The sequence below is a fragment of the Pseudophryne corroboree genome, chromosome 1 (genome assembly GCF_028390025.1).
Source record: "Pseudophryne corroboree isolate aPseCor3 chromosome 1, aPseCor3.hap2, whole genome shotgun sequence".
NCBI classification, from domain to species: Eukaryota; Metazoa; Chordata; class Amphibia; order Anura; family Myobatrachidae; genus Pseudophryne; species Pseudophryne corroboree.
Genome location: NC_086444.1, coordinates 19,477,163 through 19,495,745, shown reverse-complemented (window position 1 = coordinate 19,495,745; position 18,583 = coordinate 19,477,163).

Here is an 18,583-nt window from a genome sequence, read left to right as displayed (position 1 = left end):
AAGACCTTTCCTCCGGACCATAGCCCTTCCAGTGAACTAAAAAATAAAGTCGGTCCCGAGAAACTTTTGAATCTAAAACCTTCTCAACCAAGAACTCCTATTGCCCCTGAACATCCACTGGAGATCTACCCTGGGAGGTCTTCCGAGGAAATCTCCTGGAAGAAACATATTGTTTCAACAGGGAACAGTGGAAAGTATTTCCAATTCTGAGAGATCTTGGCAAGCGTAGCCGAAAAGCAACTGGGTTGACCTTCTTAATGATAAGAAACGGTCCAATAAATTTGGGTCCCAGTCTAGCCGAGGGTTGTCGGAGCTTGATGTTGCGAGTTGACAACCATACCTTATCTCCCACCTTAAAAGTGTAAGGACGTCGGAGACTATCAGAAAATTTATTTTCTCGGAAGGCAGCTTTTCTGAGGGCAAGGTGCATTTTTCTCCAAATTGCTCTGAGGTGGGAGGTTAAGGTCAACGAGGAAACTGGAGAATGATGGAAAAAAGAGTTGGCTCTAGGATAAAAACCAAAAACTGAAAAGAATGGGGACTCCTTGGTGGAGGAATGACAAGAGTTATTATAAGCAAATTCGGCCAAAGGAAGAAACTCGGACCAATCATTCTGGAGTTTGGCCGAATGCAAGCGTAAGTATTGTTTTAATGACTGGTTGACTCGTTCGGTTTGCCCATTAGACTGTGGATGGTAACCAGATGTTAAGGACAGTCTCATCTTCAATGATGCACAAAAACGTTTCCAGAATCGTGCGATGAATTGCGGACCCCGATTAGAGACAATATCAGTGGGCAAACCATGGAGCCTGAACACATGGCGAAGGAACAAAACTGCCAACCCTTGAGCAGAGGGTAATCGGGGAAGAGCAATGAAATGAGCCATTTTACTAAAACGGTCCACCACCACCCAAATGACTCGAAATCCGGCTGAAAGGGGAAGGTCTACCACGAAATCCATGGAAATATGAGACCATGGCCTGAGAGGAACGGCTAAAGGCATGAGTTGCCCAATAGGCAACGAACGAGGGACCTTATGCTGTGCACAAACCTGACAGGAATGGACAAATTCCTTAACATCTTTAGAAAGACTAGGCCACCACACTGAGCGAGAGACTAACTCCAAGGTCTTAGTGATACCTGGATGCCCCGAGACTTTGTTGTCATGAAACTCAGTTAAAACAGTGCCTCTCAAAAATTCAGGGACAAAAATACGACCAGCAGGAGTTAGCCTAGGAGCTTGGTGTTGAAGCTGGTTTAACTGAGTAAATAAATCCTGTGTGAGACCTGCCCGGATGACTGAAGATTGAACTATGGGGGTAGTAACAGGATAGCTATTGTGAACCGGAAGAAAGCAACGTGACAGGGCATTAGCTTTCGTATTCTTGGAACCAGGCCTGAAGGTGATAATAAACCTGAAACGAGTAAAGAACAATGCCCAACGTGCCTGCCGAGCATTAAGCCGTTTAGCTGACTCAATATATTGCAGGTTCTTATGGTCAGTAAATACAGTAATAGTATGCCTAGCTCCCTCCAGCCAATGCCTCCACTCCTCGAAAGCCCATTTTACTGCCAGTAATTCCCGATTACCAACGTCATAGTTGGATTCTGCGGAGGAGAATTTCCTGGACATGAAGGCACAAGGATGTAGTTCCTGAGACTCCGGATCTTCCTGAGAAAGGATAGCCCCCACACCAACCTCTGAGGCATCAACCTCCACAATAAAGGGAAGCTCCGGATTAGGATGTCTGAGGACAGGAGCCGAGACAAAGGCCTGCTTCAAGGCCCGGAAGGCAAACTCAGCTTCAGGCGACCAATTGGAAGGATCCGCTCCTTTTTTAGTCAAAGCTACTATGGGAGCGACCAGGTCAGAAAAAGTATGAATGAACCGCCTATAATAATTTGCAAACCCTAAAAAGCGCTGAATTGCTTTTAAATTAGTGGGTTGCGCCCAATTAAGAATGGCCTGGAGTTTTTTCGGTTCCATGCAAAATCCCTGGGGAGAAATAACGTACCCCAAGAAAGACACTTCTGTGATGTGAAAATCACACTTCTCAAGCTTAGCATATAAATGATTCTCTCGTAGCTTTTGAAGAACCAGACGCACCTGGGTAACATGTTGTTCTATAGACTCAGAGTATATCAAAATGTCGTCTAAATAAATGACCACGAACTTCCCAAGGAAGTCACGGAGAACATCGTTGATGAGGTCTTGAAAAACGGCCGGAGCATTTGACAGGCCAAACGGCATCACCAGGTATTCATAGTGACCCGACTGAGTGCTGAATGCCGTCTTCCACTCATCCCCAGATTTTATTCGGATGAGGTTGTAAGCTCCCCTCAGATCGATTTTTGAAAAGATCACGGCGGAGCGTAACTGATCAAAAAGCACTGAAATCAATGGCAAAGGATAGGTGTTCTTCACAGAGATTTTATTCAGAGCCCTAAAGTCAATGCATGGTCTGAGCGACCCATCTTTTTTCTCAACAAAGAAAAACCCTGCACTCAACGGAGATTTTGAAGGCCTAATAAAGCCTTTCTTAAGGCTTTCCTGAATGTAATTATTCATGGCCGTGGTTTCTGGTCCGGACAGGGCATATAATCTCCCCTTAGGTAAAGTGGCACCTGGTACTAACTCGATTGCACAGTCATAGGACCGATGGGGAGGCAGAATGTCCGCATTGCCTTTGGGGAACACCGGCAAAATCCTGATAATCCACAGGAATAAGTTCTGGGACGACTGCCGCAACCCGGACTGGATGAGAAATACATTCCTTAACACAAAAAGGACTCCATTGGGAAATCTCCCCAGACCGCCAATCAATGGTGGGATTATGAAAGGCAAGCCAAGGGTGACCCAAAACTACAGGGACTGCCGGACAATGTGTAAGGTAGAATTCTATATCTTCTGAATGTAAGGCCCCTACTGTAAGTAATACTGGAGGTGTGCGGTGAGTAATTATCCCATTGGAAAGCGGACCCCCATCTAACCCGTGCATGGTGATACGTCTATCCAAGGGAATCTGTGGAATGCCTAAGGCCTTAGCCCAAGCTAAGTCCATAAAATTTCCTGAAGCTCCACTGTCGACGAAGGCCGACACTAATGAACCGAGGCTGCCAAAGGAAATTTTAACAGGAACTAATAGAGAGTCATTTGAGGAGATAAGCTGCAGACCCAAGTGAACCCCCTCACAATTCACTTGGTCAGAGCGTTTCCCGACTTGTTCGGGCAGTTGCGAGCAATATGTCCCTTACCACCACAGTACAAACAGAGACCAGAACTTAATCTTCTGGTTCTTTCCTCTGGGGACAGCCGGGAGAGACCCATCTGCATGGGCTCCTCGACGTCCTCAGGAAAGGTATAAACACTAGGACTAGGCCTAAAAGTTGTTCCTCTTTCAGCCCTCCGCTTTCGGAGACGACAATCTATTTTAATTGCAAGCTCCATGAGTTTGTCGAGAGTCTCAGGAGCGGGGTACTGAAGGAGACTGTCTTTAATAAGTTCTGACAAACCGAGACGAAACTGACTGCGCAGGGCCGGGTCATTCCAGCCACAGTCGTTCGACCAACGGCGGAATTCGGTACAATACACCTCTGCTGGATTTTTACCTTGTTTAAGAGCACGCAGGTGACTCTCAGCTGACGCTTCTCTATCAGGGTCATCATACAACAGGCCTAACGATTTAAAAAAGGCGTCTACTGATAACAAAGCAGGATCTTCCGTTCTTAACCCAAACGGCCAGGTCTGTGGATCACCCTAGAGCAATGACATAACAATCCCAACCCGCTGAGACTCAGTACCAGAGGACTTAGGCCTTAAACGAAAATAAAGCTTACAAGCTTCCTTAAAATTAAAAAAATCTTTTCGGTTACCCAAAAAACGGTCCGGTAAATGCATCTTTGGTTCTAGGACCACACTCGGGGAGGCTCGCAAAAGATCTTCCTGCGATCTCACCTGAAGAGAAAGGTCCTGAACCATCTGAGTTAGTTCTTGAATTTGGTTAACCAAAAGCTGACCGGGATTTGGTCCTAACCCTGCCGGATTCATGAAGCCGGATTTTACTCTCACCAAAACAGAATGGGAAAAAATAAAACCCCCTTTTTTTTTTTTTAGTTCTGGCCGGTGATAATGTTATGATTCTGATACTCAGTTCAGGGGTGATCTTATACGGTAGGACCTGAATACCAGAACGTAATGCTGGGAAAGGGGAATGGAAAGGGAATAGCCCCTGGCACCCTATCTCCGTTGTCTCGCCCGTGCTGTCAGTACACTCTTGCGAGACTATGGTTGCTTGGGCCCATGGCAGCCGCGTTTGAAGGGCGGATTACGTCTGCCCAACTCCGATGCCCCCTCAGGTCTTAATGAGAGACAAAGAGTGAACCGAGACAGGGTGATAACAAGGGGCCCTCTAACTGAACAACAAAGCCAGGGGCTACTAACAAAGCTGAAACTAAAGTATGCGTGGATTTCCACCAGGGAAAAGAACAACAAAATACTCCACTTGTCCACTCTCCTACACGGCACCGCCGAGTACCGGAGAGGACTGTGGAAGCGGATACCTCCGCAAATGCTCCAATAACAGAAAACAATATAAAGCGGTTTAGGCCGCAACTCGCGGCGGAGCCGCCACTCACGAAACCAAGCAAGATCCTCTATCGCCTGCCACAGGTAAACGAGGACCAGAAGAACTCCTTAGGATAAGACGGCTACTCCAAGACTCAGGAACTCAGAGAACTGGAAAGACCGGGCACAGCAGACCAGGAACAGACGTTCACCAAACATGAGCAGCATGCAGGAAGCTATCACCGGCGTCTGTGTGAGGCACTGAGGAGGCTTAAAACAGGGAACCCTCCAATCAGAGTCCAGAGCGTTGCCAGGCGCCGTGCAGAAAGGGGAGAAGGTGCAGCGGCCGGCTACGGACCGCTGCGCCTAACAGTACCCCCCCTTGAGGAGGGGTTAAAGAACCCCTAAAGCCAGGTTTCCGAGGAAATTCCTGAAAAAATAATCTCTTGAGTCTAGGGGCATGTAGATCCCCATCCAGGACCCAAGACCTTTCCTCCGGACCATAGCCCTTCCAGTGAACTAAAAAATAAAGTCGGTCCCGAGAAACTTTTGAATCTAAAACCTTCTCAACCAAGAACTCCTATTGCCCCTGAACATCCACTGGAGATCTACCCTGGGAGGTCTTCCGAGGAAATCTCCTGGAAGAAACATATTGTTTCAACAGGGAACAGTGGAAAGTATTTCCAATTCTGAGAGATCTTGGCAAGCGTAGCCGAAAAGCAACTGGGTTGACCTTCTTAATGATAAGAAACGGTCCAATAAATTTGGGTCCCAGTCTAGCCGAGGGTTGTCGGAGCTTGATGTTGCGAGTTGACAACCATACCTTATCTCCCACCTTAAAAGTGTAAGGACGTCGGAGACTATCAGAAAATTTATTTTCTCGGAAGGCAGCTTTTCTGAGGGCAAGGTGCATTTTTCTCCAAATTGCTCTGAGGTGGGAGGTTAAGGTCAACGAGGAAACTGGAGAATGATGGAAAAAAGAGTTGGCTCTAGGATAAAAACCAAAAACTGAAAAGAATGGGGACTCCTTGGTGGAGGAATGACAAGAGTTATTATAAGCAAATTCGGCCAAAGGAAGAAACTCGGACCAATCATTCTGGAGTTTGGCCGAATGCAAGCGTAAGTATTGTTTTAATGACTGGTTGACTCGTTCGGTTTGCCCATTAGACTGTGGATGGTAACCAGATGTTAAGGACAGTCTCATCTTCAATGATGCACAAAAACGTTTCCAGAATCGTGCGATGAATTGCGGACCCCGATTAGAGACAATATCAGTGGGCAAACCATGGAGCCTGAACACATGGCGAAGGAACAAAACTGACAACCCTTGAGCAGAGGGTAATCGGGGAAGAGCAATGAAATGAGCCATTTTACTAAAACGGTCCACCACCACCCAAATGACTCGAAATCCGGCTGAAAGGGGAAGGTCTACCACGAAATCCATGGAAATATGAGACCATGGCCTGAGAGGAACGGCTAAAGGCATGAGTTGCCCAATAGGCAACGAACGAGGGACCTTATGCTGTGCACAAACCTGACAGGAATGGACAAATTCCTTAACATCTTTAGAAAGACTAGGCCACCACACTGAGCGAGAGACTAACTCCAAGGTCTTAGTGATACCTGGATGCCCCGAGACTTTGTTGTCATGAAACTCAGTTAAAACAGTGCCTCTCAAAAATTCAGGGACAAAAATACGACCAGCAGGAGTTAGCCTAGGAGCTTGGTGTTGAAGCTGGTTTAACTGAGTAAATAAATCCTGTGTGAGACCTGCCCGGATGACTGAAGATTGAACTATGGGGGTAGTAACAGGATAGCTATTGTGAACCGGAAGAAAGCAACGTGACAGGGCATTAGCTTTCGTATTCTTGGAACCAGGCCTGAAGGTGATAATAAACCTGAAACGAGTAAAGAACAATGCCCAACGTGCCTGCCGAGCATTAAGCCGTTTAGCTGACTCAATATATTGCAGGTTCTTATGGTCAGTAAATACAGTAATAGTATGCCTAGCTCCCTCCAGCCAATGCCTCCACTCCTCGAAAGCCCATTTTACTGCCAGTAATTCCCGATTACCAACGTCATAGTTGGATTCTGCGGAGGAGAATTTCCTGGACATGAAGGCACAAGGATGTAGTTCCTGAGACTCCGGATCTTCCTGAGAAAGGATAGCCCCCACACCAACCTCTGAGGCATCAACCTCCACAATAAAGGGAAGCTCCGGATTAGGATGTCTGAGGACAGGAGCCGAGACAAAGGCCTGCTTCAAGGCCCGGAAGGCAAACTCAGCTTCAGGCGACCAATTGGAAGGATCCGCTCCTTTTTTAGTCAAAGCTACTATGGGAGCGACCAGGTCAGAAAAAGTATGAATGAACCGCCTATAATAATTTGCAAACCCTAAAAAGCGCTGAATTGCTTTTAAATTAGTGGGTTGCGCCCAATTAAGAATGGCCTGGAGTTTTTTCGGTTCCATGCAAAATCCCTGGGGAGAAATAACGTACCCCAAGAAAGACACTTCTGTGATGTGAAAATCACACTTCTCAAGCTTAGCATATAAATGATTCTCTCGTAGCTTTTGAAGAACCAGACGCACCTGGGTAACATGTTGTTCTATAGACTCAGAGTATATCAAAATGTCGTCTAAATAAATGACCACGAACTTCCCAAGGAAGTCACGGAGAACATCGTTGATGAGGTCTTGAAAAACGGCCGGAGCATTTGACAGGCCAAACGGCATCACCAGGTATTCATAGTGACCCGACTGAGTGCTGAATGCCGTCTTCCACTCATCCCCAGATTTTATTCGGATGAGGTTGTAAGCTCCCCTCAGATCGATTTTTGAAAAGATCACGGCGGAGCGTAACTGATCAAAAAGCACTGAAATCAATGGCAAAGGATAGGTGTTCTTCACAGAGATTTTATTCAGAGCCCTAAAGTCAATGCATGGTCTGAGCGACCCATCTTTTTTCTCAACAAAGAAAAACCCTGCACTCAACGGAGATTTTGAAGGCCTAATAAAGCCTTTCTTAAGGCTTTCCTGAATGTAATTATTCATGGCCGTGGTTTCTGGTCCGGACAGGGCATATAATCTCCCCTTAGGTAAAGTGGCACCTGGTACTAACTCGATTGCACAGTCATAGGACCGATGGGGAGGCAGAATGTCCGCATTGCCTTTGGGGAACACCGGCAAAATCCTGATAATCCACAGGAATAAGTTCTGGGACGACTGCCGCAACCCGGACTGGATGAGAAATACATTCCTTAACACAAAAAGGACTCCATTGGGAAATCTCCCCAGACCGCCAATCAATGGTGGGATTATGAAAGGCAAGCCAAGGGTGACCCAAAACTACAGGGACTGCCGGACAATGTGTAAGGTAGAATTCTATATCTTCTGAATGTAAGGCCCCTACTGTAAGTAATACTGGAGGTGTGCGGTGAGTAATTATCCCATTGGAAAGCGGACCCCCATCTAACCCGTGCATGGTGATACGTCTATCCAAGGGAATCTGTGGAATGCCTAAGGCCTTAGCCCAAGCTAAGTCCATAAAATTTCCTGAAGCTCCACTGTCGACGAAGGCCGACACTAATGAACCGAGGCTGCCAAAGGAAATTTTAACAGGAACTAATAGAGAGTCATTTGAGGAGATAAGCTGCAGACCCAAGTGAACCCCCTCACAATTCACTTGGTCAGAGCGTTTCCCGACTTGTTCGGGCAGTTGCGAGCAATATGTCCCTTACCACCACAGTACAAACAGAGACCAGAACTTAATCTTCTGGTTCTTTCCTCTGGGGACAGCCGGGAGAGACCCATCTGCATGGGCTCCTCGACGTCCTCAGGAAAGGTATAAACACTAGGACTAGGCCTAAAAGTTGTTCCTCTTTCAGCCCTCCGCTTTCGGAGACGACAATCTATTTTAATTGCAAGCTCCATGAGTTTGTCGAGAGTCTCAGGAGCGGGGTACTGAAGGAGACTGTCTTTAATAAGTTCTGACAAACCGAGACGAAACTGACTGCGCAGGGCCGGGTCATTCCAGCCACAGTCGTTCGACCAACGGCGGAATTCGGTACAATACACCTCTGCTGGATTTTTACCTTGTTTAAGAGCACGCAGGTGACTCTCAGCTGACGCTTCTCTATCAGGGTCATCATACAACAGGCCTAACGATTTAAAAAAGGCGTCTACTGATAACAAAGCAGGATCTTCCGTTCTTAACCCAAACGGCCAGGTCTGTGGATCACCCTAGAGCAATGACATAACAATCCCAACCCGCTGAGACTCAGTACCAGAGGACTTAGGCCTTAAACGAAAATAAAGCTTACAAGCTTCCTTAAAATTAAAAAAATCTTTTCGGTTACCCAAAAAACGGTCCGGTAAATGCATCTTTGGTTCTAGGACCACACTCGGGGAGGCTCGCAAAAGATCTTCCTGCGATCTCACCTGAAGAGAAAGGTCCTGAACCATCTGAGTTAGTTCTTGAATTTGGTTAACCAAAAGCTGACCGGGATTTGGTCCTAACCCTGCCGGATTCATGAAGCCGGATTTTACTCTCACCAAAACAGAATGGGAAAAAATAAAACCCCCTTTTTTTTTTTTTAGTTCTGGCCGGTGATAATGTTATGATTCTGATACTCAGTTCAGGGGTGATCTTATACGGTAGGACCTGAATACCAGAACGTAATGCTGGGAAAGGGGAATGGAAAGGGAATAGCCCCTGGCACCCTATCTCCGTTGTCTCGCCCGTGCTGTCAGTACACTCTTGCGAGACTATGGTTGCTTGGGCCCATGGCAGCCGCGTTTGAAGGGCGGATTACGTCTGCCCAACTCCGATGCCCCCTCAGGTCTTAATGAGAGACAAAGAGTGAACCGAGACAGGGTGATAACAAGGGGCCCTCTAACTGAACAACAAAGCCAGGGGCTACTAACAAAGCTGAAACTAAAGTATGCGTGGATTTCCACCAGGGAAAAGAACAACAAAATACTCCACTTGTCCACTCTCCTACACGGCACCGCCGAGTACCGGAGAGGACTGTGGAAGCGGATACCTCCGCAAATGCTCCAATAACAGAAAACAATATAAAGCGGTTTAGGCCGCAACTCGCGGCGGAGCCGCCACTCACGAAACCAAGCAAGATCCTCTATCGCCTGCCACAGGTAAACGAGGACCAGAAGAACTCCTTAGGATAAGACGGCTACTCCAAGACTCAGGAACTCAGAGAACTGGAAAGACCGGGCACAGCAGACCAGGAACAGACGTTCACCAAACATGAGCAGCATGCAGGAAGCTATCACCGGCGTCTGTGTGAGGCACTGAGGAGGCTTAAAACAGGGAACCCTCCAATCAGAGTCCAGAGCGTTGCCAGGCGCCGTGCAGAAAGGGGAGAAGGTGCAGCGGCCGGCTACGGACCGCTGCGCCTAACAGTACCCCCCCTTGAGGAGGGGTTAAAGAACCCCTAAAGCCAGGTTTCCGAGGAAATTCCTGAAAAAATAATCTCTTGAGTCTAGGGGCATGTAGATCCCCATCCAGGACCCAAGACCTTTCCTCCGGACCATAGCCCTTCCAGTGAACTAAAAAATAAAGTCGGTCCCGAGAAACTTTTGAATCTAAAACCTTCTCAACCAAGAACTCCTATTGCCCCTGAACATCCACTGGAGATCTACCCTGGGAGGTCTTCCGAGGAAATCTCCTGGAAGAAACATATTGTTTCAACAGGGAACAGTGGAAAGTATTTCCAATTCTGAGAGATCTTGGCAAGCGTAGCCGAAAAGCAACTGGGTTGACCTTCTTAATGATAAGAAACGGTCCAATAAATTTGGGTCCCAGTCTAGCCGAGGGTTGTCGGAGCTTGATGTTGCGAGTTGACAACCATACCTTATCTCCCACCTTAAAAGTGTAAGGACGTCGGAGACTATCAGAAAATTTATTTTCTCGGAAGGCAGCTTTTCTGAGGGCAAGGTGCATTTTTCTCCAAATTGCTCTGAGGTGGGAGGTTAAGGTCAACGAGGAAACTGGAGAATGATGGAAAAAAGAGTTGGCTCTAGGATAAAAACCAAAAACTGAAAAGAATGGGGACTCCTTGGTGGAGGAATGACAAGAGTTATTATAAGCAAATTCGGCCAAAGGAAGAAACTCGGACCAATCATTCTGGAGTTTGGCCGAATGCAAGCGTAAGTATTGTTTTAATGACTGGTTGACTCGTTCGGTTTGCCCATTAGACTGTGGATGGTAACCAGATGTTAAGGACAGTCTCATCTTCAATGATGCACAAAAACGTTTCCAGAATCGTGCGATGAATTGCGGACCCCGATTAGAGACAATATCAGTGGGCAAACCATGGAGCCTGAACACATGGCGAAGGAACAAAACTGCCAACCCTTGAGCAGAGGGTAATCGGGGAAGAGCAATGAAATGAGCCATTTTACTAAAACGGTCCACCACCACCCAAATGACTCGAAATCCGGCTGAAAGGGGAAGGTCTACCACGAAATCCATGGAAATATGAGACCATGGCCTGAGAGGAACGGCTAAAGGCATGAGTTGCCCAATAGGCAACGAACGAGGGACCTTATGCTGTGCACAAACCTGACAGGAATGGACAAATTCCTTAACATCTTTAGAAAGACTAGGCCACCACACTGAGCGAGAGACTAACTCCAAGGTCTTAGTGATACCTGGATGCCCCGAGACTTTGTTGTCATGAAACTCAGTTAAAACAGTGCCTCTCAAAAATTCAGGGACAAAAATACGACCAGCAGGAGTTAGCCTAGGAGCTTGGTGTTGAAGCTGGTTTAACTGAGTAAATAAATCCTGTGTGAGACCTGCCCGGATGACTGAAGATTGAACTATGGGGGTAGTAACAGGATAGCTATTGTGAACCGGAAGAAAGCAACGTGACAGGGCATTAGCTTTCGTATTCTTGGAACCAGGCCTGAAGGTGATAATAAACCTGAAACGAGTAAAGAACAATGCCCAACGTGCCTGCCGAGCATTAAGCCGTTTAGCTGACTCAATATATTGCAGGTTCTTATGGTCAGTAAATACAGTAATAGTATGCCTAGCTCCCTCCAGCCAATGCCTCCACTCCTCGAAAGCCCATTTTACTGCCAGTAATTCCCGATTACCAACGTCATAGTTGGATTCTGCGGAGGAGAATTTCCTGGACATGAAGGCACAAGGATGTAGTTCCTGAGACTCCGGATCTTCCTGAGAAAGGATAGCCCCCACACCAACCTCTGAGGCATCAACCTCCACAATAAAGGGAAGCTCCGGATTAGGATGTCTGAGGACAGGAGCCGAGACAAAGGCCTGCTTCAAGGCCCGGAAGGCAAACTCAGCTTCAGGCGACCAATTGGAAGGATCCGCTCCTTTTTTAGTCAAAGCTACTATGGGAGCGACCAGGTCAGAAAAAGTATGAATGAACCGCCTATAATAATTTGCAAACCCTAAAAAGCGCTGAATTGCTTTTAAATTAGTGGGTTGCGCCCAATTAAGAATGGCCTGGAGTTTTTTCGGTTCCATGCAAAATCCCTGGGGAGAAATAACGTACCCCAAGAAAGACACTTCTGTGATGTGAAAATCACACTTCTCAAGCTTAGCATATAAATGATTCTCTCGTAGCTTTTGAAGAACCAGACGCACCTGGGTAACATGTTGTTCTATAGACTCAGAGTATATCAAAATGTCGTCTAAATAAATGACCACGAACTTCCCAAGGAAGTCACGGAGAACATCGTTGATGAGGTCTTGAAAAACGGCCGGAGCATTTGACAGGCCAAACGGCATCACCAGGTATTCATAGTGACCCGACTGAGTGCTGAATGCCGTCTTCCACTCATCCCCAGATTTTATTCGGATGAGGTTGTAAGCTCCCCTCAGATCGATTTTTGAAAAGATCACGGCGGAGCGTAACTGATCAAAAAGCACTGAAATCAATGGCAAAGGATAGGTGTTCTTCACAGAGATTTTATTCAGAGCCCTAAAGTCAATGCATGGTCTGAGCGACCCATCTTTTTTCTCAACAAAGAAAAACCCTGCACTCAACGGAGATTTTGAAGGCCTAATAAAGCCTTTCTTAAGGCTTTCCTGAATGTAATTATTCATGGCCGTGGTTTCTGGTCCGGACAGGGCATATAATCTCCCCTTAGGTAAAGTGGCACCTGGTACTAACTCGATTGCACAGTCATAGGACCGATGGGGAGGCAGAATGTCCGCATTGCCTTTGGGGAACACCGGCAAAATCCTGATAATCCACAGGAATAAGTTCTGGGACGACTGCCGCAACCCGGACTGGATGAGAAATACATTCCTTAACACAAAAAGGACTCCATTGGGAAATCTCCCCAGACCGCCAATCAATGGTGGGATTATGAAAGGCAAGCCAAGGGTGACCCAAAACTACAGGGACTGCCGGACAATGTGTAAGGTAGAATTCTATATCTTCTGAATGTAAGGCCCCTACTGTAAGTAATACTGGAGGTGTGCGGTGAGTAATTATCCCATTGGAAAGCGGACCCCCATCTAACCCGTGCATGGTGATACGTCTATCCAAGGGAATCTGTGGAATGCCTAAGGCCTTAGCCCAAGCTAAGTCCATAAAATTTCCTGAAGCTCCACTGTCGACGAAGGCCGACACTAATGAACCGAGGCTGCCAAAGGAAATTTTAACAGGAACTAATAGAGAGTCATTTGAGGAGATAAGCTGCAGACCCAAGTGAACCCCCTCACAATTCACTTGGTCAGAGCGTTTCCCGACTTGTTCGGGCAGTTGCGAGCAATATGTCCCTTACCACCACAGTACAAACAGAGACCAGAACTTAATCTTCTGGTTCTTTCCTCTGGGGACAGCCGGGAGAGACCCATCTGCATGGGCTCCTCGACGTCCTCAGGAAAGGTATAAACACTAGGACTAGGCCTAAAAGTTGTTCCTCTTTCAGCCCTCCGCTTTCGGAGACGACAATCTATTTTAATTGCAAGCTCCATGAGTTTGTCGAGAGTCTCAGGAGCGGGGTACTGAAGGAGACTGTCTTTAATAAGTTCTGACAAACCGAGACGAAACTGACTGCGCAGGGCCGGGTCATTCCAGCCACAGTCGTTCGACCAACGGCGGAATTCGGTACAATACACCTCTGCTGGATTTTTACCTTGTTTAAGAGCACGCAGGTGACTCTCAGCTGACGCTTCTCTATCAGGGTCATCATACAACAGGCCTAACGATTTAAAAAAGGCGTCTACTGATAACAAAGCAGGATCTTCCGTTCTTAACCCAAACGGCCAGGTCTGTGGATCACCCTAGAGCAATGACATAACAATCCCAACCCGCTGAGACTCAGTACCAGAGGACTTAGGCCTTAAACGAAAATAAAGCTTACAAGCTTCCTTAAAATTAAAAAAATCTTTTCGGTTACCCAAAAAACGGTCCGGTAAATGCATCTTTGGTTCTAGGACCACACTCGGGGAGGCTCGCAAAAGATCTTCCTGCGATCTCACCTGAAGAGAAAGGTCCTGAACCATCTGAGTTAGTTCTTGAATTTGGTTAACCAAAAGCTGACCGGGATTTGGTCCTAACCCTGCCGGATTCATGAAGCCGGATTTTACTCTCACCAAAACAGAATGGGAAAAAATAAAACCCCCTTTTTTTTTTTTTAGTTCTGGCCGGTGATAATGTTATGATTCTGATACTCAGTTCAGGGGTGATCTTATACGGTAGGACCTGAATACCAGAACGTAATGCTGGGAAAGGGGAATGGAAAGGGAATAGCCCCTGGCACCCTATCTCCGTTGTCTCGCCCGTGCTGTCAGTACACTCTTGCGAGACTATGGTTGCTTGGGCCCATGGCAGCCGCGTTTGAAGGGCGGATTACGTCTGCCCAACTCCGATGCCCCCTCAGGTCTTAATGAGAGACAAAGAGTGAACCGAGACAGGGTGATAACAAGGGGCCCTCTAACTGAACAACAAAGCCAGGGGCTACTAACAAAGCTGAAACTAAAGTATGCGTGGATTTCCACCAGGGAAAAGAACAACAAAATACTCCACTTGTCCACTCTCCTACACGGCACCGCCGAGTACCGGAGAGGACTGTGGAAGCGGATACCTCCGCAAATGCTCCAATAACAGAAAACAATATAAAGCGGTTTAGGCCGCAACTCGCGGCGGAGCCGCCACTCACGAAACCAAGCAAGATCCTCTATCGCCTGCCACAGGTAAACGAGGACCAGAAGAACTCCTTAGGATAAGACGGCTACTCCAAGACTCAGGAACTCAGAGAACTGGAAAGACCGGGCACAGCAGACCAGGAACAGACGTTCACCAAACATGAGCAGCATGCAGGAAGCTATCACCGGCGTCTGTGTGAGGCACTGAGGAGGCTTAAAACAGGGAACCCTCCAATCAGAGTCCAGAGCGTTGCCAGGCGCCGTGCAGAAAGGGGAGAAGGTGCAGCGGCCGGCTACGGACCGCTGCGCCTAACAGTACCCCCCCTTGAGGAGGGGTTAAAGAACCCCTAAAGCCAGGTTTCCGAGGAAATTCCTGAAAAAATAATCTCTTGAGTCTAGGGGCATGTAGATCCCCATCCAGGACCCAAGACCTTTCCTCCGGACCATAGCCCTTCCAGTGAACTAAAAAATAAAGTCGGTCCCGAGAAACTTTTGAATCTAAAACCTTCTCAACCAAGAACTCCTATTGCCCCTGAACATCCACTGGAGATCTACCCTGGGAGGTCTTCCGAGGAAATCTCCTGGAAGAAACATATTGTTTCAACAGGGAACAGTGGAAAGTATTTCCAATTCTGAGAGATCTTGGCAAGCGTAGCCGAAAAGCAACTGGGTTGACCTTCTTAATGATAAGAAACGGTCCAATAAATTTGGGTCCCAGTCTAGCCGAGGGTTGTCGGAGCTTGATGTTGCGAGTTGACAACCATACCTTATCTCCCACCTTAAAAGTGTAAGGACGTCGGAGACTATCAGAAAATTTATTTTCTCGGAAGGCAGCTTTTCTGAGGGCAAGGTGCATTTTTCTCCAAATTGCTCTGAGGTGGGAGGTTAAGGTCAACGAGGAAACTGGAGAATGATGGAAAAAAGAGTTGGCTCTAGGATAAAAACCAAAAACTGAAAAGAATGGGGACTCCTTGGTGGAGGAATGACAAGAGTTATTATAAGCAAATTCGGCCAAAGGAAGAAACTCGGACCAATCATTCTGGAGTTTGGCCGAATGCAAGCGTAAGTATTGTTTTAATGACTGGTTGACTCGTTCGGTTTGCCCATTAGACTGTGGATGGTAACCAGATGTTAAGGACAGTCTCATCTTCAATGATGCACAAAAACGTTTCCAGAATCGTGCGATGAATTGCGGACCCCGATTAGAGACAATATCAGTGGGCAAACCATGGAGCCTGAACACATGGCGAAGGAACAAAACTGCCAACCCTTGAGCAGAGGGTAATCGGGGAAGAGCAATGAAATGAGCCATTTTACTAAAACGGTCCACCACCACCCAAATGACTCGAAATCCGGCTGAAAGGGGAAGGTCTACCACGAAATCCATGGAAATATGAGACCATGGCCTGAGAGGAACGGCTAAAGGCATGAGTTGCCCAATAGGCAACGAACGAGGGACCTTATGCTGTGCACAAACCTGACAGGAATGGACAAATTCCTTAACATCTTTAGAAAGACTAGGCCACCACACTGAGCGAGAGACTAACTCCAAGGTCTTAGTGATACCTGGATGCCCCGAGACTTTGTTGTCATGAAACTCAGTTAAAACAGTGCCTCTCAAAAATTCAGGGACAAAAATACGACCAGCAGGAGTTAGCCTAGGAGCTTGGTGTTGAAGCTGGTTTAACTGAGTAAATAAATCCTGTGTGAGACCTGCCCGGATGACTGAAGATTGAACTATGGGGGTAGTAACAGGATAGCTATTGTGAACCGGAAGAAAGCAACGTGACAGGGCATTAGCTTTCGTATTCTTGGAACCAGGCCTGAAGGTGATAATAAACCTGAAACGAGTAAAGAACAATGCCCAACGTGCCTGCCGAGCATTAAGCCGTTTAGCTGACTCAATATATTGCAGGTTCTTATGGTCAGTAAATACAGTAATAGTATGCCTAGCTCCCTCCAGCCAATGCCTCCACTCCTCGAAAGCCCATTTTACTGCCAGTAATTCCCGATTACCAACGTCATAGTTGGATTCTGCGGAGGAGAATTTCCTGGACATGAAGGCACAAGGATGTAGTTCCTGAGACTCCGGATCTTCCTGAGAAAGGATAGCCCCCACACCAACCTCTGAGGCATCAACCTCCACAATAAAGGGAAGCTCCGGATTAGGATGTCTGAGGACAGGAGCCGAGACAAAGGCCTGCTTCAAGGCCCGGAAGGCAAACTCAGCTTCAGGCGACCAATTGGAAGGATCCGCTCCTTTTTTAGTCAAAGCTACTATGGGAGCGACCAGGTCAGAAAAAGTATGAATGAACCGCCTATAATAATTTGCAAACCCTAAAAAGCGCTGAATTGCTTTTAAATTAGTGGGTTGCGCCCAATTAAGAATGGCCTGGAGTTTTTTCGGTTCCATGCAAAATCCCTGGGGAGAAATAACGTACCCCAAGAAAGACACTTCTGTGATGTGAAAATCACACTTCTCAAGCTTAGCATATAAATGATTCTCTCGTAGCTTTTGAAGAACCAGACGCACCTGGGTAACATGTTGTTCTATAGACTCAGAGTATATCAAAATGTCGTCTAAATAAATGACCACGAACTTCCCAAGGAAGTCACGGAGAACATCGTTGATGAGGTCTTGAAAAACGGCCGGAGCATTTGACAGGCCAAACGGCATCACCAGGTATTCATAGTGACCCGACTGAGTGCTGAATGCCGTCTTCCACTCATCCCCAGATTTTATTCGGATGAGGTTGTAAGCTCCCCTCAGATCGATTTTTGAAAAGATCACGGCGGAGCGTAACTGATCAAAAAGCACTGAAATCAATGGCAAAGGATAGGTGTTCTTCACAGAGATTTTATTCAGAGCCCTAAAGTCAATGCATGGTCTGAGCGACCCATCTTTTTTCTCAACAAAGAAAAACCCTGCACTCAACGGAGATTTTGAAGGCCTAATAAAGCCTTTCTTAAGGCTTTCCTGAATGTAATTATTCATGGCCGTGGTTTCTGGTCCGGACAGGGCATATAATCTCCCCTTAGGTAAAGTGGCACCTGGTACTAACTCGATTGCACAGTCATAGGACCGATGGGGAGGCAGAATGTCCGCATTGCCTTTGGGGAACACCGGCAAAATCCTGATAATCCACAGGAATAAGTTCTGGGACGACTGCCGCAACCCGGACTGGATGAGAAATACATTCCTTAACACAAAAAGGACTCCATTGGGAAATCTCCCCAGACCGCCAATCAATGGTGGGATTATGAAAGGCAAGCCAAGGGTGACCCAAAACTACAGGGACTGCCGGACAATGTGTAAGGTAGAATTCTATATCTTCTGAATGTAAGGCCCCTACTGTAAGTAATACTGGAGGTGTGCGGTGAGTAATTATCCCATTGGAAAGCGGACCCCCATCTAACCCGTGCATGGTGATACGTCTATCCAAGGGAATCTGTGGAATGCCTAAGGCCTTAGCCCAAGCTAAGTCCATAAAATTTCCTGAAGCTCCACTGTCGACGAAGGCCGACACTAATGAACCGAGGCTGCCAAAGGAAATTTTAACAGGAACTAATAGAGAGTCATTTGAGGAGATAAGCTGCAGACCCAAGTGAACCCCCTCACAATTCACTTGGTCAGAGCGTTTCCCGACTTGTTCGGGCAGTTGCGAGCAATATGTCCCTTACCACCACAGTACAAACAGAGACCAGAACTTAATCTTCTGGTTCTTTCCTCTGGGGACAGCCGGGAGAGACCCATCTGCATGGGCTCCTCGACGTCCTCAGGAAAGGTATAAACACTAGGACTAGGCCTAAAAGTTGTTCCTCTTTCAGCCCTCCGCTTTCGGAGACGACAATCTATTTTAATTGCAAG